Source organism: Schistocerca cancellata, chromosome 1 (genome assembly GCF_023864275.1).
Source record: "Schistocerca cancellata isolate TAMUIC-IGC-003103 chromosome 1, iqSchCanc2.1, whole genome shotgun sequence".
In the NCBI taxonomy this organism is placed as follows: Eukaryota; Metazoa; Arthropoda; class Insecta; order Orthoptera; family Acrididae; genus Schistocerca; species Schistocerca cancellata.
Window position 1 is genome coordinate 1,202,347,444 of NC_064626.1, and position 25,196 is coordinate 1,202,372,639.

Genomic DNA, 25,196 nt, shown 5'->3' on the forward strand with positions numbered 1-25,196 from the left:
ATATCAGCGCACACTCTGCTGCAGAGTGAAACTCTCAATCTGGGAACTTGTCGTTCTTTATGGTCTTCTGTTAGGTGGTGAGGAACCCAGCGGGTACATGCCTTCGAATACCCCAAGCTGTGGAACACCGTGTCAGCACTACAAAAAATTGTGCAGCGAGGTGTTTGATTGTGATCCGTCGATCATCTCGACTGAGAGTGCCCAGCACCGCAGAAGGCACAGCTGTGTGCGGCCGCCCGCCTCACAGGAGATCGAACTGGTTTGCGCGACCCTGTTGTTGTGACCACACATGTCTCGCCCAACGACTCACTGCCAGGTCTCTGTAAATATTCTGCTTGTGGCTGTGAATAGATTTATTGCTCTGGTTTTCCAGAAAACGGAACTCAGTGACAATTCTCTGCTTGGAACGCACCTCCATTACAGAGGACATTTTGAAGGCTACGTATAGCGTCGTCATTTATTGGAAACTTATGAGATTATAAGAGCTTGGGACGTGAATCAGAAGAAAACGCAAACACAAGCTTGTACAATAGCCACCAATAACAAATAATTAAAAACAGTATACTGTCTTTATAACATTATACGGAATGAACCAACTTAAGTACAGATCCTTCTTCCTTCTTTTTAGGTAATTAACAAATAGTCCCATATATATATATATATATATATATATATATATATATATATATATATATATATATATAGGGTGAGTCACCTAACGTTACCGCTGGATATATTTCGTAAACCACATCAAATACTGACGAACCGATTCCACAGACCGAACATGAGGAGAGGGGCTAGTGTAATTGGTTAATACAAACCATAAAAGACTGCACGGAAGTATGTTTTTTAACACAAACCTACGTTTTTTTAAATGGAACCACGTTAGTTTTGTTAGCACATCTGAACATATAAACAAATTTGTAATCAGTGCCGTTTGTTGCATTGTAAAATGTTAATTACATCCGGAGATATTGTAACCTAAAGTTGACGCTAGAGTTACCACTCCTCCGCTGTTCAATCGTGTGTATCGGAGAGCACTGCAACATATATCGCGTTTCTACAGAATGATCTGCCAACGTTGCTCGAAAATGTCCCACTGGAAACGCGTCGACGTATGTGGTATCAGCATGATGGTGCACCTGCACATTCCGCAATTAACACTAGGCTGACCCTTGACAGGACGTTCGACGCGCGTTTCATAGGACGTGGAGGACGCATAAATTGGCCAGCCCGTTCTTACACCTCTGGACTTTTTTCTGTGGGGTACGTTAAAGGAGAATGTGTACCGTGATGTGCCTACAACCCTAGAGGATATGAAACAACGTATTGTGGCAGCCTGCGGTGACCTTACACCAGATGTACTGCGGCGTGTACGACATTCCTTACGCCAGAGATTGCAGTTGTGTGCAGCAAATGATGGCCACCACATTGAACATGTATTGGCCTGACATGTCGGGACACACTCTATTCCACTCCGTAATTGAGAACGGAAACCATGTGTGTACGTGTACCTCACCCCTCATGGTAATGTACATGTGCGTCAGTGAAAAAGACCAATAAAAAGATGTTAGCATGTGGACGTAATGTGCTGTTCCAGTCTCTTATGTACCTAAGGTCCATCACCGTTCCCTTTGGATCCCTACGTAATTCGGTGCTCTCCGATATACACGATCGAACAGCGGAGGAGTGGTACTCAAGCGTCAACTTTAGGTATCAATATCTCCGGATTTAATTAACATTTTACAATGCAACAAACGGCACTGATTACGTATTTGTTTATATGTTCAGATGTGCTAACAAAACTAACAGGGTTCCATTTAAAAAAACGTAGGTTTGTGTTAAAAAACATACTTCCGTGCATTTTTTTATGGTTTGTATTAACCAATTACACTAGCCCCTCTCCTCACGTTCGGTCTGTGGAATCGGTTCGTCAGTATTTGATGTGATTTACGAAATATATCCAGCGGTAACGTTAGGTGACTCACCCTATATATATATATATATATATATATATATATATATATATATATATATATATACATATGACATGCGTAATTGCCCACAAAGTTAATAGGAATTTAACGGGACTAAATCCCCGTTGGTAAAACCAGCAACAGTACGGAATATTAAATAACAAATTCTAAGTAAAAGAGCCAAGTTCCAACGGGAATCTTAAACATATAAACAAATCACAGAACAACGGAATTCTACCAATTATATAGTGAATTATTCCACTAAACTCAATTGTGAAACCCCATTCAAGTTTAACAACAATGTTTAGGCAGAAAAGACAGTTATCTTAATGATCAGTTTAAGTTCCACGCAGCAGCGGGCACAGCGCAACGCATGACCCACGCTAAAAGAAGAGTGACCAAACTACCAGGAACATGGGACGCACTTTGGCACAGCCAGTACACGTTAACGAGAGGAATCTCCAATAATTGCGAGATAGAATACTCAACTCCTGTCAACTACTGGGGCGAGCAGTGACTATGACAGGATATACCCAAGTAGCACCGAGCTTCACCTTGACGTAGCTGGTCGAGGTAACGCCGTCCGAACGTATTTCAGTCAAGGCGCCGCCCCCTGTATTCGTCAATCCGGCACTGATTGCGCCCGCCGCTCGTGGTACACTGAAAAAAAAAAGAGCCAGACAACACAAAACCTCTTTTTTTCAGAGTTATTCTCCCCCCCCCCCCATTTAAAATTAATACCCTTAACACTTCGAAGACCTCAAACAAATAGCATGGAAATCTATTCACTTCTTACAGCTCATAATTCCTTACAGGCAGCTCCCAGTAACAAACGTAAGTCTGGAGAAGTAAACGGCCTGCCCAACAAAGAGCATAAAAACCCACAATACAAGACACCAAAGTCATGGCCCCTTCAAATGGAGACCACAGAATAAATCGTAAGATACTCAAGTAACATTAAAAGCACGCTGTCTTAACACTGATATGACCTGCGCACTATCCTAGAATGACTCACGATTAGTGATCCCGTCACTGAGCAGTGTTTTACAATCATAACAGCACTACCCAACATATACCGGAACCAAGAGTGAATTCCTTATTCCCACCACGGCGAGGATAATCACTGCTTCCGGGTGTGAACGCAAATTACTATCAGAATGGTCACAAGCACAGCTTCAAATAAAAAGCTGATGCCCACCGTTAGTAGCAGCAAATGACGAGAATCGACATAGCATACGGAGGCATCCAGCATCAGATAGTACAATATACACATCTGCTAGTGTACTGGAGGACATCACCAACAACCCGCCGCCGACACACTCCTCGAATCATAACACAGCGCCGCGAGCAACCAACGGTCAATCCCACACTCGCCAACACAACAGATGCCCAAGCAACGGGCAAGCACGGCCACTAGGGACCCGTAGCGGAAAACTAAGAGAACCATAGCCGGAAGTGCCACGCTAAAATAGCGGCCAGAAGAGAAAACTCTAACGGGTTCAAAAGATGTTTGAAATGGCTCTAAGCACTATGGGACTTAACATCTGAGGTCATCAGTGCCCTAGACGCAGAACTACTTACATCTAAATAACCTAAGGACATCACACACATCCATGCCCGAGGCAGGATTCGAACCTGCTACCGTAGCAGCCGCTTGGTTCCGGACTGAAGCGCCTAGAACCGCCCGGCCGCAGCGGCCGGCACTCTAACGAGATTACTGCCCCTACTAGATAAGAGAATCACTGGCGCCAGGGACTCCTCCACGACTCAAGCTGAAGCGGGAATATTCCAAGACATCCTGTAGCAAAGTCCACCACTTTTCAGCCTTATTTACCAAGAAAAAAATGTGTTGCATTACTTATTGAAAGCCGCTTGTAATTGGTGAACTTCATCCGCTGTGTAGCCGTAGCACCAACCAACCGTGTTGTAACTGCTTCTTCCATTGTGTCACGCGTCTACCATGTTCACCCAGTTTGGTGCGCTGATTCGATAAATATCGCTCGTATTTATGGTGTCTATATGCGGCGGCGTAGCGTTGGCGGAAAGTTGAGGATGTTCTCACTGAAGGAAGGAAAGTGCTGAAGAAGGCGACAGGAATTTCCGAGAAGGCAGGGCGTGCGTGGGCGGCCGGGAGCAACAAGTGTAAGGGCGTGTGCGGGGGCGGCGGTGTAAGTTTGCTGCTAAAAGAGGAACCCTACCCTACTGCTCGGCCAGACTAACCGAGCTCCCAAACAAGAGGAGAAGCACGGCGTTGAGAAGCCGAGCACGTACAGGGCGAGTGCAGCAGCTGTTGTGAGACGCGCCACAGCTCTCGCACGCTAAGCGATTTCAGCACGACTTAGGGCCCTGATTTTGTTTAATTATAAATCTGCTCCTTGAACTTTAATTAGTATTCGTTTATATTTTGTCAGTTGCCACACATCACAGAATACAATAAGGTGACAAAAGATGTTGGATACCTCCTAATATCGTATCGGAGTTTCTTTTGCGCGGAGTAGTGCAGCAACGTAACACGGGCTTAACAAGTCGTCGGGAGCCCCCTGCAGATATATTGAGCCATGTTCTCTCTACAGGGGCAACGGCCTTGCCGCAGTGGATACACCGGTTCCCGCGAGATCACCGAAATTAAGCGCTGTCGAGCGTGGGCGGCACTTGGATGGGTGACTGTAACCTCCCCCTCACTTATCGACCTTAATGATAGTGAAAAATTAAACCGCGTGTACCTAATGGAAATTTGGGTAAAGCAATCGTCACCGAGGTTAATTTGTCGGTAAAGAGGGAGGAAAGGGTTACATCTAAATGAAAGGAAAAATGCTAATGAAACTGGTGGAAATTAATTTTGAAAAGGGGTAAAGTTAATAAAGAAAGTAAATGTGCGGCCGTTACGTTAACAGTTAACTAGCGGTAATTAGATATTTGAGATTTGGGGGAAATTACGGTCGCCAGTCCTAAGGACAATTACTATAGTAACTGAAAAAGAAAGGTTATTACACATATAATTAGCACATAGAAGCGTGGCAACTGAAGGTTGACACGTGTAGTGTGGAAACTGAAAGTTTGTCAGAAGTAATAAATTTCGCTACACTCTGACTTAATTTAGCAAAAAAATTAATAAAACCGGAAAATCGAAAGTTAATTTAGTGACTGAAGTTAATAGTCAGCTTTCTTTCTGAAGCACATCGAAATTCAGTAAAATACGGTTAGTCTTGGACTACCTCAACAATCATTTCAAAAGCTACTTGAATCTACGCAATTTAGAAATAAGAGATTTAACTTTGAACTTGAATTAAATGATTCTGAAAAATTAACAATAGTAAAATTTAGCACGTACCAAGCGGAGCTGCAGTCACAGGTAAGCTAAAATACGGTAACATAACTCGCACTCTTAATTTGTGCTTGTGTAATCTGAATATTGTAGCCAGCTATGAATACTTTAACTGAACTTTGAAATTAAAATAGTGAAGTTGAATGATGCTGGCGTTTGAATTTCAACGACACTCGGGTTCATTCCGGAAAAGGAAGGGACCCTGCTTGGTAATGCAATTGGGACAATGAGCAACAAATTTTATGCTAAGTTGCTGTAATTTTGTGATGCAACAATTTTAAAAGTTCGAAAAGCTGAGGTCTGCCATACAGTTCTAAAACTTTACGTGCTTCCAGTCTTCCTTGTTGGTTGATTGAAGGTTTGAAGCCGTCGATCGAAGATGTGGCGACAGTCACTCATTGTCGGCCGTTGCTGTTGCAGAAGCTGGATGTTGGCGCGCCTTCTTCTCGACACGGTCACCAGATGAAACGGGCTCTTGATGTGCGCCAGCTAATGCTTCCCGTCCGCGACAGCATGTCAGAAACTATCAACGCAAGTCGAGCGCAATTACATGCTGCCAAACCCCGAAAGCGCGGCAACTCGCGGGAGCTTCACACAACACACCTGCTCCACTGCACCACTCGAGCCAGACTCTCTGTCTGCCCGCGCTCTACGCGACCGAGTTAACACTACCAAAGATCCTACACACTTTGATTCTTCACACGACCTATCGATGTAATCGTTCGATAGCAGTTTTCCCTAGGCAAGACGCAGCGTAAAAATACAAATAATATTTTCGAGACAAACCAATTATACATCGACATAAATGCATATATATATATATATATATATATATATATATATATATATATATATATATATATATAAACAAAGATTATGTGACTTACCAAATGAAAGTGCTGGCAGGTCGACAGACACACAAACGAACACAAACATACACACAAAATTCAAGCTTTCGCAACAAACTGTTGCCTCATCTTTCCTGATGAGGCAACAGTTTGTTGCGAAAGCTTGAATTTTGTGTGTATGTTTGTGTTCGTTTGTGTGTCTGTCGACCTGCCAGCACTTTCATTTGGTAAGTCACATCATCTTTGTTTTTAGATATATTTTTCCTTTGTGGAATGTTTCCTTCTATTATAACTATATATATATATATATATATATATATATATATATATATATATATATATATATACAAATAGTAAAACAATTACAATATGTAAAGACACAGAAATGTCATATATTCAGGTAAAAAAAATAAGGAAAAAATTTTATAGTACAATAGATGGAAATACGAGGATATGCATTTCCAGCTGTGCGCTGTCACAATTTTTCGGGGTGCGCTCAGTCTCACGATGCCAATTGAGGAGCTACTCGACCGAATAGTAGCGGCTTCGGTCAAGAATACCACGGGGAGAGCCGTGTGCTGACCCCACGCACCTCCTATCCGCATCCTCCACCGAGGATAGGAGGGAGAACCGATAGAGGTACTGAAGGTACACTCCGCCACACACCGTCAGGTGGCTTGCGGAGTATGGATGTAGATGTAGATGTAGAGGATAACACGGCAATCGCATGGTCCCGGTAGGCCACTCGTGGCCTGAGACGGAGTGCTTGCTCTCTCTATAGGCGGCCACATCTTCGAAAGTGTTGCCGGTGCAGGACTTTGTGCACGAACTGACCTCTCGATTATTTCACATAAATGTTCGGTGGGATTCGTATCAGGCTATCATAGTAATCAAAGCATTCGCTTGAGTTGTCCATAATTTTCTTGAAGTTAGTCACATATAACTGTAGCTCGGTGACGTGCCGCACTGTCACCCACAAAAATTTCACCGTTGTTTGGGAACGTGAATCCCACGAATGGCTGCAAATGATCTCCAAGTATCCGAAATAAACATTCCCAGTCATTGACACGTTTAGTTGGACCCACTCCATTCCACGCAAACACAGTCAAACCATTACGGAGCCACCACCAGTTTGCACAGCGCCTTCTCGACAATCTTGGTCCATGGCTAACTAAGGTCTGCGCCATATTCGAACCCTGTCAAAAGCTAAAATCGGGAATCATCTGACCAGGCCACGGTTTTCCAGTCGTCTAAGGTCCAACCGATCAACCGAAATGGTCACGAGCCCAGAAGAGGCACTGCAGGCGATTTTGTGCTGTTAGCAATGGCACCAGCATATGCTTCCATTGTCTATTAGAGCCACATTTCGCCTCACTCTCCTAACGGATTCGTTCTTCGTACGCCCCAAATTGAATTCCACGGTTATCTCACACATTGCTTCTTGTCTGTTAACACTGATAATTCTACACAAACTGCCGGCCGCATTGGCTGAGCGGTTCTGGGCGCAGTCTGGAACCGCGCGACCGCTCCGGTGACAGGTTCGAATCCTGCCTTGGGCATGGATGTGTGTGATGTCCTTAGGTTAGTTAGGTTTAAGTAGTTCTAAGTTCTAGGGGACTGATGACCTCAGATGATGATGATGATGGTTGGTTTGTGGGGCGCTCAACTGCGTGGTTATCAGCGCCCGTACAATTATCCAATCTTTGCTCAGTCCAATTTCGCTACTTTTCTGGATGATGATGAAATGATGAGGACAACACAAACACCCAGTCATCTCGAGGCAGGTGAAAAATCCCTGACCCCGATGACCTCAGATGTTAAGTACCATAGTGCTCAGAGCCATTTGAACTATTTCTACGCAAACGCTGCTGCTCTCGGTCGTTAAGTGAAAGCCTTCGGTCACCGTGTTGCCAGTGGTGAGAGGTAATTCCTGAAGTTCGGCATTCTCGGTACAGTGTTGACTTGGATCTCGGAATATTGAATTGCCTAAAGATTTCCGAATTGGAATGTTCCATGCCTCTAGTTCCAACTAATATTTCCCGTCGCGCATCCATAATCATGTCGGAAAGAAAAGAAACACCCTCAAGGACTGTTCAATGGCAGTTGGGAATAATATATCCACACCGTAGTGTTAGTGACTCATTTCTCACGGTCAATCGCGCTCACCGAGCGGGGTGACGCAGTGGTTAGACACTGGACTCGCATTCGGGAGGACGACGGTTCAATCCCGCGTCCGGCCATCCTGATTTAGGTTTTCCGTGATTTCCCTAAATCACTCCAGGCAAATGCCGGGATGGTTCCTCTGAAAGGGCACGGCCGACTTCCTTCCCAATCCTTCCCTAATCCGATGAGACCGATGACCACGCTGTCTGGTCTCCTTCCCCAAACCAACCAACCAATCGCGCTCAGGAAGCCCGTCTGTGCAGCCTCTGTTTTGCCTGCAGGCAGTAATTATGAATGCTTCAGAGGTAAGCAGTGATAGAAACATTCATTCAACTGTGCAATCATTCCCCAACTACGAGTACTTACTCCTGCTTAACGGCAGTAGCCATTTATACGGGGTCGTATTAGGGGCCTGCTGGAAACAGGATGGTCGTATCGAAGGATTTCTGCACATGTTGGGCTCAGTGTATCTATGGTGTGTCGCTGTTTTTAGTAGTAGTCTGTCGAATAATCACACAGCTGGAGATCAACTTCTTGATGTCCGTGTAGTACAGACGTATGTCAATATCGGTGAACTGTGCGAGCAGCGGCGGCCGACCTGACATCACACAGGAACCAAGTCGGGACACATGTTGCTCCTGCTGGGTCACCACGGACCTTTGGAAATTGCCTGCTTGCAGTAGGATCAAGGTCTCGTGTGCTTATGGCCTGGTTACCAGTGATACCACGACAACGCCAAGTATGGCAGCTCTGGTGTCGAGGAAGAGTTAACTGGAGACTGGAATGGTGCTTTGCTGTGTTCAGTGACGAGAGTTGATTCTTCGTGTATGCGAGTGATGAACGTACACGTATGTTGCGTAGGACTGCTGACTACCGTATCCAGAGTACACTCGCCCACGATGCGGAAGTCCAGTTTAAAATGGTTCAAATGGCTCTGAGCACTATGGGACTTAACTTCTGAGGTCATTAGTCTCCTAGAACTTAGAACTACTTGAACCTAACAAACCTAAAGACATCACACACAGCCATACCCGGGGCAGGATTGGAACCTGCGACAGTAGCGGTCGCGCGGTTCCAGACTGTAGCGCCTAGAATCGCTGTGGTGTTTCTGCGGGTTAAAATAGGCAGTGCGCGCTACCACGTATAAGCTCTCATCTCCGTGGTAATGGCATTTCTTGGCTAGGAAAGTGATGTGATGTTTCACCAGGACAATGCATGTCCACACACGATTGCTGCGACGCAATGTATTCTTCATGAGCCCTGGTCAGCAAGATCATCAGACATTTACCAATTTCATACGTATGGGACAAGATGAGTCAGAACATGCAGGTTAACACCGGATAGAAGACGGCAAAGAAAAAAGAACTCTGCCACCTGCATACTTTGGATCACGAGTGCCACAGACATTTTCCCTCCCTGCGTAAAGTGCTCAGAATTCTCCTCCTTTAAACCGGATTCCCAACTACTTGTAAGTCTCTACATGGAGGGAAGGACACCCGGCCATTACCGTATTGACCAGCAAGTGTTTCACCTTATTTACTTGAATAGAGGGAAACCCTGGAGAAATTTTCCGTTCTTAGCACACAGAAAGCACCTTAACACGCAAGTGGTTAGTATCGGTGACAGCAATGTTCCACTGATTGACCGAGACCTCCGCGCCTATACGCGTACCGGTCAAGTCTCAGTTGATTGGATAGCAGGATTTGGAGTGAAAAAGAAATGAACTTTCTCATGCTGATCGAGCAATGTCGTGTCAGTTCATTCTTAGATCTGCGGATAGGGAAGTGAATTCACGACGCACAGTTAGACTCTAGGGACTTGCAGTCCCTTCGCGGCAGCTGCCTTCAAAAGAGAAAGCCGCATTCGCTGCCGAGGAGAGGGGCAGGTCTTATCGCAATCGATTCCGTGAACTGCAGTGTTCTGGGGACTCCACTTTCATGTCCCAGAGTCTCTGTGACCGAATTATTGTGGTCAAGCTAGACCAAGGACACCGTTCATGCCTTAATAAGATAATCTGAAACCTTACAACAGACGTAGAAAGCCTTATACTCACCTAAAAATCACCTAGAAATGAGCATAAAAATAATCAAACATCGCTCAGTGACATGTGACAGTCACGTCACACTGCACAAAGAGCAATGCCGGAGCGAATATTGCGTTATCAGAGGTTTTTGGAAGAAGGACATGTATGCTGGGTGGCACAGTGATTTAAGGAAATTCTCAGCAGTTATAGATGCAGCCTTTGGTTAGTATGTACCGTTACATTTCTCGTGAACATACATGAGGTGCGTGTTTTCTTTCTATGGACTGCAATAACCTCTTTTATGTTTCTATTACTTTGAACCCGTATCATGCTTACGTTAATATGTGCAGTGTAAAACACCTAGAATTGCTGGTTAGATGTAACAGACGCCCTAATCCTTCCAGGTTAAATAAATAAATAGAATATTTAACCGTGTAATTTCACTGTGCAGACACTGACATTAAAATGAACCCAGTGCACCAGGAGTTACACCAGCACATTTCTTCTCATTGTAAACACTTGCTATCAAATTTTACGTCAATCACATCTCATACTTGTATAATATGCAAACATGTAACTCCGCTAATTCAGCGTTTTCTTAAAAACGATTAGCCGACCTGTAATGCGGCGTGGTGTCCCTACAGTCTGAGAGCTAGGACAGACTGCCGGGAACGTCGTTTATGTACATACTTACGCAGATTCAACCATGGTAAAAGTTTTTGGTACCTTTAGAAGATGTAGTTCTCCACATATTTCATTCTCTGTAATTGACTACTCGTTAGAGGAAACGCTTATATGCTAAGTGACAAGTGTGCGAGGTCGTGGGCAGTGTTGTGCGGGATATTGATACAATAACCAGCTGTTCATATTTTTCATAATGAATTTGGTATTGTGTACATCGTTCTGGTTCTTTCACTAGAAATCAAAACGCCCTGGGTCTCGAATTCGAACCCCGAAACTGCTCAATTTTTTTAATAAAAATTGTCAGCAGTGGCGGCCTTGTCAGATAGGGCGGAGGGGCAAACACAGGTTCTGGGCTCTGTCTTGCCTTTGGGGTAGTGAACTGCACCGAAGAGGCGAAAGAATCAACAACATTCAATTGCACGAGAATTGCACGAGGATGCAGAAGACAATGGAATCAACTCCATTTAAACACACAAACAGTCTGTTGGTGGATCATTCGCAACTGAGCACTATACAAGATGATGAAACTACCGCTTCAGTTGTAAAGTTATTTTTTTATGGTTTCGGGCTCTTATGTCCATCTTCAGGAGTCGTAACTTGGTGCTGTGACCCCCGAGCGCCGCGATAGACGTGTACTAAGCGCAGTGTGCTACCTACGAACGCAGAACAGTACTGCGCGCCTAGGTAGCACACCTTGCCTAGTAAACGTCCACCGCGGCGCTCGGGGTTCACAGCAACAAGTTACGACACCTGAAGATGGGCTTATAAGAGCCCGAAACTGGTAGTGTGATAATAAAAGAACTTTACAATTGATGCGGTATTTTCAGCCCCTGAGAAAAACACACAACGTGTATACACGGAACATGTTGGCTCTAACTGATAAAATTATCATGACGATTTCTCTATGAACAAAAGATCCGGATTTGTTCCCCGTTCACATCACCGGAAGGGGACTGCCAAGGGGCATGTGTACATGAGAAAAGGAAGGAACCAGCAAAGACAGGACATCGTTCTACGAATCAGAGCACGGAACATTAGAGGTTTGAACGTGAATACTGCGATAAGGATTACCGCAGTAGGCAGTCCTACTGCAGAGGAGTATAGGTACAAGGAACGTAACTGCGAAAAAAGCATATATAACACAAGAAATACTTCACGTGATTGGTATGGAAGGAAGCAGGAGAAAGTCTTGAACATTGCAATATAAATCCCTTGTTGTTGTTGTTGTTGTGGTCTTCAGTCTTGAGACTGGTTTGATGCAGCTCTCCATGCTACTCTATCCTGTGCAAGCTTCTTCATCTCCCAGTACCTATTGCAACCTACATCCTTCTGAATCTGCTTAGTGTATTCATCTCTTGGTCTCCCCCTACGATTTTTAACCTCCACGCTGCCCTCCAATACTAAATTTGTGATCCCTTGATGCCTCAGAACATGTCCTACCAACCGATCCCTTCTTCTGGTCAAGTTGTGCCACAAACTTCTCTTCTCCCCAATCCTATTCAATACTTCCTCATTAGTTACGTGATCTACCCATCTAATTTTCAGCATTCTTCTGTAGCACCACATTTCGAAAGCTTCTATTCTCTTCTTGTCCAAACTATTTACCGTCCATGTTTCGCTTCCATACATGGCTACACTCCATACAAATACTTTCAGAAATGACTTCCTGACACTTAAATCTATACTCGATGTTAACAAATTTCTCTTTACTACTTTAAGTGTCTCATTTCCTAATCTAATTCCCTCAACATCACCCGACTTAATTCGACTACATTCCATTATCCTCGTTTTGCTTTTGTTGATGTTCATCTTATATCCTACCTTCAAGACACCATCCATTCCGTTCAACTGCTCTTCCAAGTCCTTTGCTGTCTCTGACAAAATTACACTGTCATCGGCGAACCTCAAAGTTTTTATTTCTTCTCCATGGATTTTAATACCTACTCCGAAGTTTTCTTTTGTTTCCTTTACTGCTTGCTCAATATACAGATTGAATAACATCGGGGAGAGGCTACAACCCTGTCTTACTCCCTTCCAAACCACTGCTTTCTTTCATGTCCCTCGACTCTTATAACTGCCATCTGGTTTCTGTACAAACTGTAAATAGCCTTTCGCTCCCTGTATTTTACCCCTGCCACCTTTAGAATTTGAAAGAGAGTATTCCAGTCAACATTGTCAAAAGCTTTCTCTACAAATGCTAGAAACGTAGGTTTGCCTTTCCTTAATCTTTCTTCTAAGATAAGTCGTAAGGTCAGTATTGCCTCACGTGTTCCAGTATTTCTACGGAATCCAAACTGATCTTCCCCGTGGTCGGCATCTACTACTTTTTCCATTCGTCTGTAAAGAATTCGTGTTAGTATTTTGCAGCTGTGGCTTATTAAACTGATAAATCCCTTATAAATAGGAAGTACAGGGAACCAAAGACAAAATGGCTACAGGAAAGAGGTGAAGAATTAGAAAAAGAAAGGCTCGTCAGAAGCACTGACTCAACGTATAGAAAAATCAGCTTTCTGCGAAATTAAAAACAAGCGTAGTAAAATTCAAAGCATGGGAAAGAACGGTAGGTGGAAAGAGTAAACTGAAGGTCTTTATAATGGGGGGACCTTATGATTTGATATAAGAAATCGAAGGCATATTGGATACAACGATAGACACAGAATTTTAGAGAGGACTAGTAGATTTGAGATCAAATAAGGCAGAAGGAATACGTAACATTCCCTCAGAATACCTAAAATCATTGGGGGAAGTGTCAAACGGCAGTCCAAAATGGTGTGTAGAACCTGTGAGACTGGCGATATACAATCTTACTTACGGATAAATATCATCCAAGGAATTCCGAAGGTAGCAAGAGTAGATAAGAGCGAGAACTATAGCACGATCAGCTTAGCAGCTCATGCATCCAAGCAGCTGCTAAGAATGGAAAAGAAAATTCTGGATCTGTTAGATGACGATCAGTTCCGCTTCAGAAAAGATAAAGGCACCAGAGAGGCAGTTCTGATATTACGCTTGGTAATGGAAGCAAGGCTCAAGAGTAAGCTATAGGGAAAGACGGATAATATACAATGTGTACAAGAACCTTGCTGGAACAATAAGAACAGAAGACCCAAAGCGAAGTGCTCGAATTAAAAATGGCGTAAGTCAGGTACGCAGACTTTCACCCCAGCTGTTCAATCTGTACATCGAACAGGCAATGCCGGCCGCGGTGGTCTAGCGGTTCTGGCGCTGCAGTCCGGAACCGCGGGACTGCTACGGTCGCAGGTTCGAATCCTGCCTCGGGCATGGGTGTGTGTGATGTCCTTAGGTTAGTTAGGTTTAAGTAGTTCTAAGTTCTAGGGGACTTATGACCTAAGATGTTGAGTTCCATAGTGCTCAGAGCCATTTGAACCATTTTTTGAACAGGCAATGTTGGAAAGAAAAGAAAAATGTTTATAAGTGGAATTAAAATTCAGGTTGCAAGAATATCAGTGACGAAATTCGCTGATAACTTCGCTATCTACAACGAAGGTGTTAAAGAATTAGAGAATCTGTTGAATGGACTGAACAGCCTAATGTATGGGGTGGCGGCAGGAAGGTTATCCGACCACTCCTTTCAATTAACCATGACAAATCCTATTGTAACAATGCCAACCCTGCGAAGACTGCGGAACAAAGGCGCAAGCGAAAGAAAGAAAAGGTGTGAACAGACTAATGAGTACAGAATGTGGATTGTGAATAAATAAGAAAAAGGCAAAAACTGGCTCTGAGCGCTATGGGACTTAACTTATGAGGTCATCAGTCCCCCAGAACTTAGAACTACTTAAACCTAACTAACCCAAGAACATCACACACATCCATGCCCGAGGCACGATGCGAACCTGCGACCGTAACGGTCGCGCGGTTCCAGACTGTAGCGCCTAGAACCACACGGCCACCCGCGGCCGGCTAGAAAAAGACAAAACTGCATGTATTAAGAAGTAGGATAAATAGGAATGGCTAGAAAAATAGGATCAAAATAGGTGATAACGGAGTCATTATCATGCTGCAGGGTAGGATGTCACTGATATCAGGAATCTTTCACACATTTTTAGAGTAGTTAACACAATGGTCATAGAACCAGAATTACTCTGATACCTAGGTTCATTATTATTTTATATCACAATATCTTCTTAACTGCAACTGATACGCCAAGTGCAGTGCAGTATTAAGTGCAAACAACATCTCTCCGAATACCTCGTTAAGTCTTCTGACTTGTTTACACCCTAATTAAACGAAGTTAAGAAATTTTGCGGACTTGCAAGCCAAGAAACTCATGGCTCACGAAGCAAGGAGGACTTAGAAACCAGCCGAGCGGTTCTAGACGCTACAGTTTGGAACCGCGTGACCGCTTCGTTCGCAGGTTCGAATCCTGCCTCGGGCATCGATGTGTGTGCTTTCCATAGGTTAGTTAAGTTTAAGTAGTTCTAAGTTCTAGGGGACTGATGACCTCAGCAGTTAAGTCCCATATAGTGCCCAGAGCCATTTGAACCATTTTTGAACTTAGAAACCAGATTAGTACAGCAAAGGGAAGTGTACATGTGTCAGAATTAGGCCTTATTATGAGGAGAACTGGAGCAGTTTGGCTTTAGACGGAATACGGGCACCAGAGATGCAATAGGGCCCCTACGAATCTTGGGAGAAATGATTATTGAAAAAGGAAGAGACCTATATATGTGCTTCATCGATCTAGAAAAGGCATTTGACAATGTGGTTTTGGAAAAACTGGCGATTATAATGAGGGAAAAGAGAGTGGACTGGATAACCAGAAGACTTATAAACTCATTATATCTTCATCCAACAGTTTCAGTTAAAGTGAGAGGAGAAAGTACAAACTTAATCAGACTGGGAAAAGGAGTAAGACAAGGATGCTGTCTATCACCTACTCTTTTCAACCTCTACTTGAAAATATGATTGACCAATGCTCATTAGATGACAAAGGAGTAGAAATTGGAGGAAGAAGAGTAGGGTGTTTGAGGTTTGCTGATGACATGGTCCTTCTAGCCACAGGGGAAAAAGAACTACAGGATTTGGTGGACACCATTGCAACTAACGGAAAAAAATATGGAATGAAAATTAACATAAAGAAAACAAAAGTATTGGCAATAGGAGGAAATAAGGAAATAAAAATTATGCTAAATGGAGAAATACTAGAACAGGTGCAAAATTTTAAGTATCTTGGAAGCAGGACAGACACCGACTGGAAGTGCACCACAGAAATTAAAACAAGGATAACAATGGAAAAAGAGGCGTTTTATAAGAAAAGGAGAATTATCTGCAGTGGTGTGGACAGAGAATTCGGAAAGAGACTCATAAAATGTCTTGTATGGAGTGTTCTTCTATATGGCGCTGAAACATGGACTATGAGGAAAAAGACAGAGAAAGGCTGGAGGCTTTTGAGATCTGGACATGGCGGAGGATGGAAAGAATAAGCTGGATGGACAAAGTAAAAAATGAAGAGGTACTGAGAAGAGTGGGAGAGAAAAGACAGTTACTAGATGTAATAAAGAGAAGAAAAAGAAATTGGATTGGGCATATATTAAGAAAGAAAGACGGACTGATAAAAACAGTTTTAGAAGGTTATGTAGAAGGGAAAACGAAGCGAGGAAGGAAGAGATTCCAGATACTTCATGACATGATGGACGGTACAACATACAGCAGCCTTAAGAAGGAAGCAATGGATCACAGAAAAAGGACCTGCTAATATAGCAGGTAACTGATGATGATGAGGAGAAATTCCCGAGAACGTACGTTCAGAGCACAGTATTATATGGTAGTAAGTCACGGGCAGTGGGAAAACTGGAACAGAAGAGAGTCGAAGGGTTTGAGATGAGGTGCTACAGAATAATGTTAAAATATTGGTGGTCTAGTAATAGATGGAATGAGGAGGTTCTCCGCAGAGCCGGCGATTAAAGCAACTTTCGGAAAGCACCGACAAGAAGAAGGGGCGGGATTACACGGCATGTGTTAACACAAGAGAATAACAGCCATGGTACTAAAGGGAGCTATAGAGGGAGAAAGATGTAAGGGAAGGCAGAAATTGAAATTAATCCAGCAAATAATGGAGGACGTGGGGTGCAAGTGTTACTACGAGATGAAGCCATTTTCACTGCAGGGGAATCTGCAGCGAGCCGAGTCAATCCAGAGGACTAGTAACTAAAAAGAAAAATGCCTTTCGGTGTGCGGGACACAGGTATTTCCCGATGGCCAGCCATAACCGAATACCACGGCTGAATTTTCTAGTGTGCAAGAAAAGGACACAATTTCAAGATTATCTTTCCCATACTGCACAAAATCGATACGTTTCGTCTGTTACCTGCACAGACGTAGTATGATATGTACAGAGTAACTGGTACAGAAATGCAGCTGTAATTGGTACAGTTGGTATAAGCACGACACGCTTAAGTCCGTAGATAGTCAGCCACAACCAAAATGAAATGAGCGTAGAACGTCAACAGACTGTCTCCATCACTGAAAACTGGAAAATCTTGATAAAAGTCAACATAAAGTATACAAGGCGAAACCACTCGTGGAGTGAAATCAATATCTTTTCAGCAGTTGGAGCGGATTTTCTACAAATATACCCATATGCGTATTTGTATGATTTCTCCTCCTTGATTATCCTGTCTTACCTCCTGTAAACTTGTGGAGCATACTTTAAATCTGTTGTCCGTCTGTCTGTTTTTGTCTGTAAGTCTGACTCCTAAGAAACCTTCAGATACTCGAAAACTCACTCATTAAAACCCATTTCCGATTGACCTAGAGTAACGAAATTCGGCAAGAAACAAGATTTCACAGTGCAGGTAAAGGAAAATGTCCGAGAACTGTTAATACGTAATTATATCACCCGAAAAAACGTTATCATTTCTCATTTTTTATTCGTCTGTCTGCCTGATCGTCGTTTAAGACACTTTTTTCTCTCAAAATGGTTGGGGCATCAGTTTCGAATTTACGTCACATACTAAAGTCTATGGTCCCTTAGCGGTGTAAGAAATGTAAGCTAAGTCGTTGCAATCAAAGATTCGGTCATGAGTATTTAAATACAAAGATATGTAAACATGCAGAACACGGCATTGAAGTCTGCAACGACTTTGTAAGACAACAAGTGTCTGGCGCAGTTGTTAGATCGGTTACTGCTGCTACAGTGGTAGGTTATCAAGATTTAAGTGAGTTTGAACGTGGTGTTATAGTCGGCGTACGAGCGATGGGATGCAGCATTTCCGAGGTAGCGATGAAGTGGGGACTTTCTCGTGCGAGTGAACCGCAAATATCAGGAATTCGGTAAAACATCAGATTTTCGAAATCGCTGTGGCCGGAACGAGACCCTGCAAGAAGAACGGGACACACGACGGCTGAAGAGAATTGTTCAACGTGAGAGAGGTTCAACCCTTCCGCAAATTGCTGCAGATTTATTGCTGGGCCATCAACAAGTGACAGCCCACCCATATACCATTGATGACTGCACAACAAAAGGCTTTACGCCTTGCCTGGGCTCGTCAACGCTGACATTGGGCAGTTGATGACGGGAAACATGTTGCCCGGTCGGACAACTATCATTTCAAATTGTATCGAGCAGCTAGACGTGTAGAGGCATGGAGACAAGGTGATAATGCAATGGATCCTGCATGTCAGCAGGGGACTGTTCAAGAAGGTAAAGGATCTCAATGGTGTGGCGCGTGTGCAGCTGGAGTGAATTGGGACCCCTAATATGTCTAGATACGATTCTGAGATGATACGTAAGAATCCTGTCTGGTCACGTGCATCCATTCATGTCCATTATGCGTTTCGACGGACCTGGGTAATTCCAGTAGGATAATGCGATACTCCACACCTCCAGAATTGCTACGGGGTGACTCCAGGAACACTCTTCTGAGTTTAAACACTTCCGCTGGTTACCAAAATTCCCAGACATGAGCGTTATTGAGCATACCTGGGATGCCTTGCAAGGTGCTGTTCACAACTCTGCAGGAGGTGTCAATTCCCTCCAGCATTAATTCAGGTATCAGTCGAGTCGATGCCACGTCGTGTTGCAACACTTCTGCGAACCCACGGGGGCCCTACACGATATTAGGCAGGTGTTCCAGTTTGTTTGGCTCTTCAGTGTATTTTGATAACCGCAAACTCACTCATCAAAACCTATAGGGTACTTCCCCTTGGGCCGGCCGGAATGGCCGAGCGGTTCTAGGCGCTACAGTCTGGAGCCGCGCGACCACTACGGTCGCAGGTTCGAATCCTGCCTCTTGCATGGATGTGTGTGATGTCCTTAGGTTAGTTAGGTTTAAGTAGCTCTAAGTTCTAGGGGACTGATGACCTTAGAAGTTAAGTCCCATAGTGCTCAGAGCCATTTGAACCATTTGAACTTCCCATTGACCTAGAATCGTGAAATACTGCAAGAAACAAGGTTTCGCAGTACAAGTAAAGTAAAAAAATGTTAAACTTGTTAAATTGTAATCATATTACATAAAGATATCTTTTGCCATTTGAATATACATTGGATTAATTATCCATCAAAATGAACATTATGTATGCAAACGTAGAACGTAATTTGTAGTCGGGTTTTATTAAGAGAATAAATAATGTTTTATCTAATCTTCTCTCTCTTCTTTTTGCATGTCAGGGCTGTGCTGAGGAATTACTGCAGAGTCTTTGAGACGGTCTTGGAATTGATTTACAGAAGCTGTTCACAGAGCAGCTGAGAAGGCATCAATGGCAACATGACGTAAAATGGTGTGAAGCACCGATGACAGATGGTTTGCTCGTAAGAGTATCGTGAGAAAGACCGCATTAATTGTGGTCCTCCTCCGCGATAGGCTACTGCGCTCGGAATTTGAGTGCCAAAATGAATGCCTTCTGTTACTAATACTAAACAAACTAAACAACATATTTACTTGCATTTCAGATAATAGCTTCTCTCAATAGCATGCTATTATTCCATTATTTCACATATAATAATAAACTGCAGAATAATAAACAACTGCTAAACGAAAAGGCAAGCGAAGGGCTTCGGAGATCTTCGGTTCGAACCTAAATTGGATGGCGGGCGAAGTGGTTCGGTTGTAAGATCAGAGTTGGCTGGGAACCTTCGGAGGACAGACACTTTGTCTGCCGCGGTCGGTGTTAGTTAAGTCTTAATTACCAGTATATGGTTATTTGAAACATACAGTTGAGAACAGTGTGACAGTAGTTACGGAAATCCGCAGTTCATTATTTTGTTGAAGAATAGAAATTATTTCTGACTCTAAAGTGGATGGTAATTATGCAGTTTCTCGTATTCTACTAATAAAAAGCGAGTTGCATCTTGTGTAAACAAACTAATTAGAAATTTAATTTTTCTCTTAAATAACAGTTCCTCGCTAAGACTTTCTTACAGCCTCAAGATTACGGATTAACAACCTACGTGCTGTGTTCTGTTCATGGGACAACAATTATAAAAGACTGCAGGCAGGTGAACATTTATTAGAACTGAATACATTCCACTCAGGGTGGTGGAAGCAAATAGGAACCTCGCGTTTACTGCAACCTTATGCAAAAGATATCAGTGACACGTCATCTGTGGTAACACAGAATGGGAGAAATATTTTGAGGGAAGGGGTTTATTAGACGCACGTATTTACATCACCCTCTACCTCTCCCTAACACTCTCTTTTTCAGCTTGCAGTACTCGACAGTATCTATATCGATAACAGCCAAAAACTGTTGAGAATCTTGACTCGTAGGGCTGGGTGGGATTAGCCAAGCGGTCTAAGGCGCAACAGTCACGGACTGTGCGGCTGGTCCCGGCGGAGGTTCGAGTCCTCCCTCGGGCATGGATGTGTGTGTTTGTCCTTAGGATAATTTAGGTTAAGTAGTATGTAAGCTTAGGGACTGATGACCCTAGCAGTTAAGTGCCATAGGATTTCACACACATTTGCACTTTTTTTTACTCCTAGGATGAATGGACTACATATACATATAGATAACTAAGTTTATGTGGAACCCTAAGTGTGTGAGTCCCATGTGCATTTCACGAATTTTTTGAGAATCACAATTCCGCCTTCAGATTCACATTCTATTCTGGCATTTATAACGACGGAATTCTACAGTCTGGCAGAAATACCTCAAGCAGTGCAGTAAGGGTGTAATGTACACGCATACGTGGTTGAAAGGACTATACTTCTGGTGCATTCGTTGGAAGCTGCTGATGGCACTTTTTTTGTCATATGTTACGATCCCTTTAAATGGAAATATATGGTTCTGATGCGAAGCAGATGGTTAACAACGTGTTGTGTGAGTGATGCGGATAAGTCGGGCGTCCACTCGAGTGGCTGCAGGTGCGAAGGCTGGCAGCATGGCGGCCCACGCACTGCATAAGCTGGCCCGGGCGCCGCCATTTGTCTTGGCGGACAGCCGCAAAGCAGAGCCGGTGAAATATCGCCTGAGGGACTGGCCGGCAGGTGGCGCGGATCAGCGCCCCAGTAGCCGGGCAACGCCGCTTCTGGCGCCGGCCTCCTCGCACTCACTCCGACAGCGGAAAGCAGCGAAGAAATGGGGCACACCCTCACTACAAACCATCACTGCACTTAGTACAAAGACCACAGTTAGCCTCAAAACGGAGATCGAATAAGTCGTGCTTTCACTTTACACCCTTTTTGCCTAATGGAAAAAATAATATTGTAGACATTTGTATCTACATCTACGTACATACTCTGCAAGTCACCATATGGTGTGTTGTGGAGTGCAGCCTGTACGACTACTAGTCATTCACTTTCCTGTTCCACATACAAATACAGCCATAGAAAAAAGAGTGTATATGTGCTTCCATTCGAGCTGTAATCTCTCTAATCTTATCTTCTCTAAATTTCTTCAATAATGCTGCTCAACGAGGATGTCGCCTTTCCTCCATTAGTTATCATTTGAGTTCCCAAAGCATTTCCAGAATACTTGTTTGTTGTACTCGCCAACTGGGTAGATATCTAGCATTCCACCTCTGAACTGCTTTGACGTCTCCCTTTAAAGCAACCTGGTGCAGACCCCAAGCACTCAAACAATATTCAACAGTGAGTCACACAAATGTCTTATATGTGGTCTCCCTTGCAGATGAACCAAACTATCTTAAAACTGAAGCCTACCGTTTGCCTTCCCTGCTACAAACCGTATATGCTCATTCCATTTCATATTGCTTTGCAATGTTATGCCTATATTTTTAATTGTTGTAACTGCGTCAAGCAGCACACTACCAACATTATACTTTAACATTATGTGTTTGCTTTTCCCCACTCATCTGCCTTAGCTTACATTTTTCTACTTTTAGAGCTAGCTTCCATTCATCACACGAACTAAAATTTTAACTAAGTAAATCTGACTGAGCGAGGTGGCGCAATGGTTGTCACACTGGACTCGTATTCGGGTGAGCAGTCCGTAGTGGCCGAGCTGTTCTAGGTGCTTCAGACTGCAACCGCGTGACCACTATGGTCGCAGGTTCGAACCCTGACTCGGGCATGGATGTGTGTACTGTCCTTAGGTTAGTTAGGTTTAAGTAGTTCTAAGTTCTAGGGGACTGATGACCTCAGATGTTAAGGGGCTCCGGAAAGGCTCAAAATCATGAAAAGTTCAATTTTTACTTTTTTGCGTTTTCTGAATCTGCAGACTATTACCTTTTAATAGATATATAATTTATTCAATTCCGAAGACTACAACTATTTTTAAATTTTTTTTGAAATGTGTTCTACATGGGCGTGACCCACTGTGGCGCTGTTAAACTGCTGTCAAATGGTGTTATTATTAACGACCGTGTTCATCAGGTACATTGTAGTGATGTGAGATAAAGTATGTGTTGTGTCTAACCTGTGATGGTTCAATATATATCGCTGGTGTGATTGTCGATTGTTTCATGTTTATTTACTCTGTCGTTATCTCGAAAATATTCGTAATTAATTCTGTTTCTTGAGTCTCTGGTTTGTTGAAGTATAATAATGAGTAAAAGTAAAGTTGCTGTTGCGACTTTCAATGATGGCAACATTGTAAGGTGCAAGGTATTTAGAAATATGGGAATGAAGATAGGTTCTAACATGGTACGAGCGATGCTTGCTTTAGACAAGGAACGCCTTCGGGCTGCAGACAGGGCTGTAAAGAGTCTAGAAATACAGACAAGAGTAAACAGGAGGAGGAACAAGAGGATGCTGGAGGAGGAGTTTGCAGAGGATAAAAATATTCCATCCTATGGACCTGGAATGCATTAAAAAGCTAATCCAATCTTTGTCGCTCGATTCCCAAAACTTTTATTTTCTCATACTAATTACATGTTTTCTAAGGATCTTCCAAACATATTTGTTTCAAACTTTCAGTAAATGTTACACAGTACCTTCTGCATAATTTAACACAGCCTTTTTCCAAAAAACTACATATTTTTGAATATATAAATAAAAAATTGCAAAAAATGTTGTGAATTTTCATTACAATTGAAAAAAAATCGTCTTTAATAACTGAACTAAAATTTTGTAAAATCCCTGTGTTAAGTTGTAGCCCATATTCCAATAAATAATCTGTAAAAAGTTCAACTTCCTACCTCAAATACTTCGTGAGGAAAGATGTAATTTATAAGCGTTATTTTAACATTGCAAGTATAGGGCGTTCCGGAGCGCCTTAAAGCCTATACAGCTCAGAGCCATTTGAACCATTTGAACCATTTTAGCTTTTTGATTGCGTAAAGGATGACTTGGGAGTGAGGAAGCCTGATGTGTTCAAAAACCGCTGCCATTCTGGGGAAGCTTATATTGATCAAAGAGTTCATTCCACTCAGGAACAATGTGTGAGCACCAGCGCCACACACATTTGTTTCAGCCAGAAAAATCTGCGGTGGCAGAGCAATCTCTTACCGAGGGACATAAAACTTTGGATGAAGAGACACAAATGGTTGCCCCTGCACGTCGCTATTGGGACTGCGTTTTAAAGAATCCACTGACGTTCGATTATCTCACCGCTCAGAGCCGTTCGAACTATTTGAACCATATCGCATTTAGGTGAACTATGGTTCAGAACTAAGTCTGGCCATCGTGATTTAATTTTTCCGTAATTTCCCCAAATTGCTTCAGGCAAATGTAGGGATGGTTCCTTTGAATGGGCATGGCCGACTTCCTTCCCCACCCTTCGCCAATCCAATGGGACTGATGGCCTCCCAGTTTGGTCCCCTCCCCCAAATAAACCAACTTTTCCGTAATTTCCCCAAATTGCTTCAGGCAAATGCTGGGATGGTTCCTTTGAATGGGCATGGCCGACTTCCTTCCCCACCCTTCGCCAATCCAATGGGACTGATGGCCTGCCCGTTTGGTCCCCTCCCCCAAATAAACCAACCTACTATCTAAGTCATCTTGTATCCTGCTAGGTCACTCAATGATGACACCCCATACATCACAACATTTCAAAAAACAACCACAGATTGCTGCTTACACTGTCAGCCAGATCATTTACATGTAGACAAAATAACAACACTCCTACCGCAGTTCCATAGGGCCCTCCTCCAACACCCTTCTCTCTGATGAACACTTGCCTCCAAGCACAGCATACTGAGTTCTTTTACTGAAGAAGTCTTTGAGCCACTCACATATCCAGGAATCTGTTCCACATGCTTGTACCTTTGTTACCAGTTGGCAGTGTGGCATCGTTTCAAATGCTTTTCAGAAATCTAGGAATATGGAATCCAGCTGTTGCCCTTCATCCATATTTCACAGGATATCAAGTGAGAAAGGGGCAAGCTGAGTTTTGCACTAACAATACTTTCTAAAACTGTGTTCATTCATGTACAGAAGCTTTTCCTTCTTAAGGAGATTTATTATATTCGAACTAAGGGTAGTAGCCTCACTGAATAAAACAGAGGCATCCCTTAAAATAACACACTGACCACGTTATAGAACCGTAGGTTGTGCGCAACTGATATTGGGTGGTCAAATAGCCCTTTACTGCTTACATACCTAATGATAGGGAAGTGGGGTTTGCCAGGTAGGTGATTGGAATAAATACAGTAAGATACGTTGATGTGGAGACATGACAGATTGGTAGATAGGAGCCATTAACATGGACGTGCCCATGACCACCATTTATATCAAGGTACTTGATTTTGTTGGTGTACCAACACATGCTGCCTAATATATCTACAATGAACCGTGTACCAGTCGCAGTCATGTAACAAT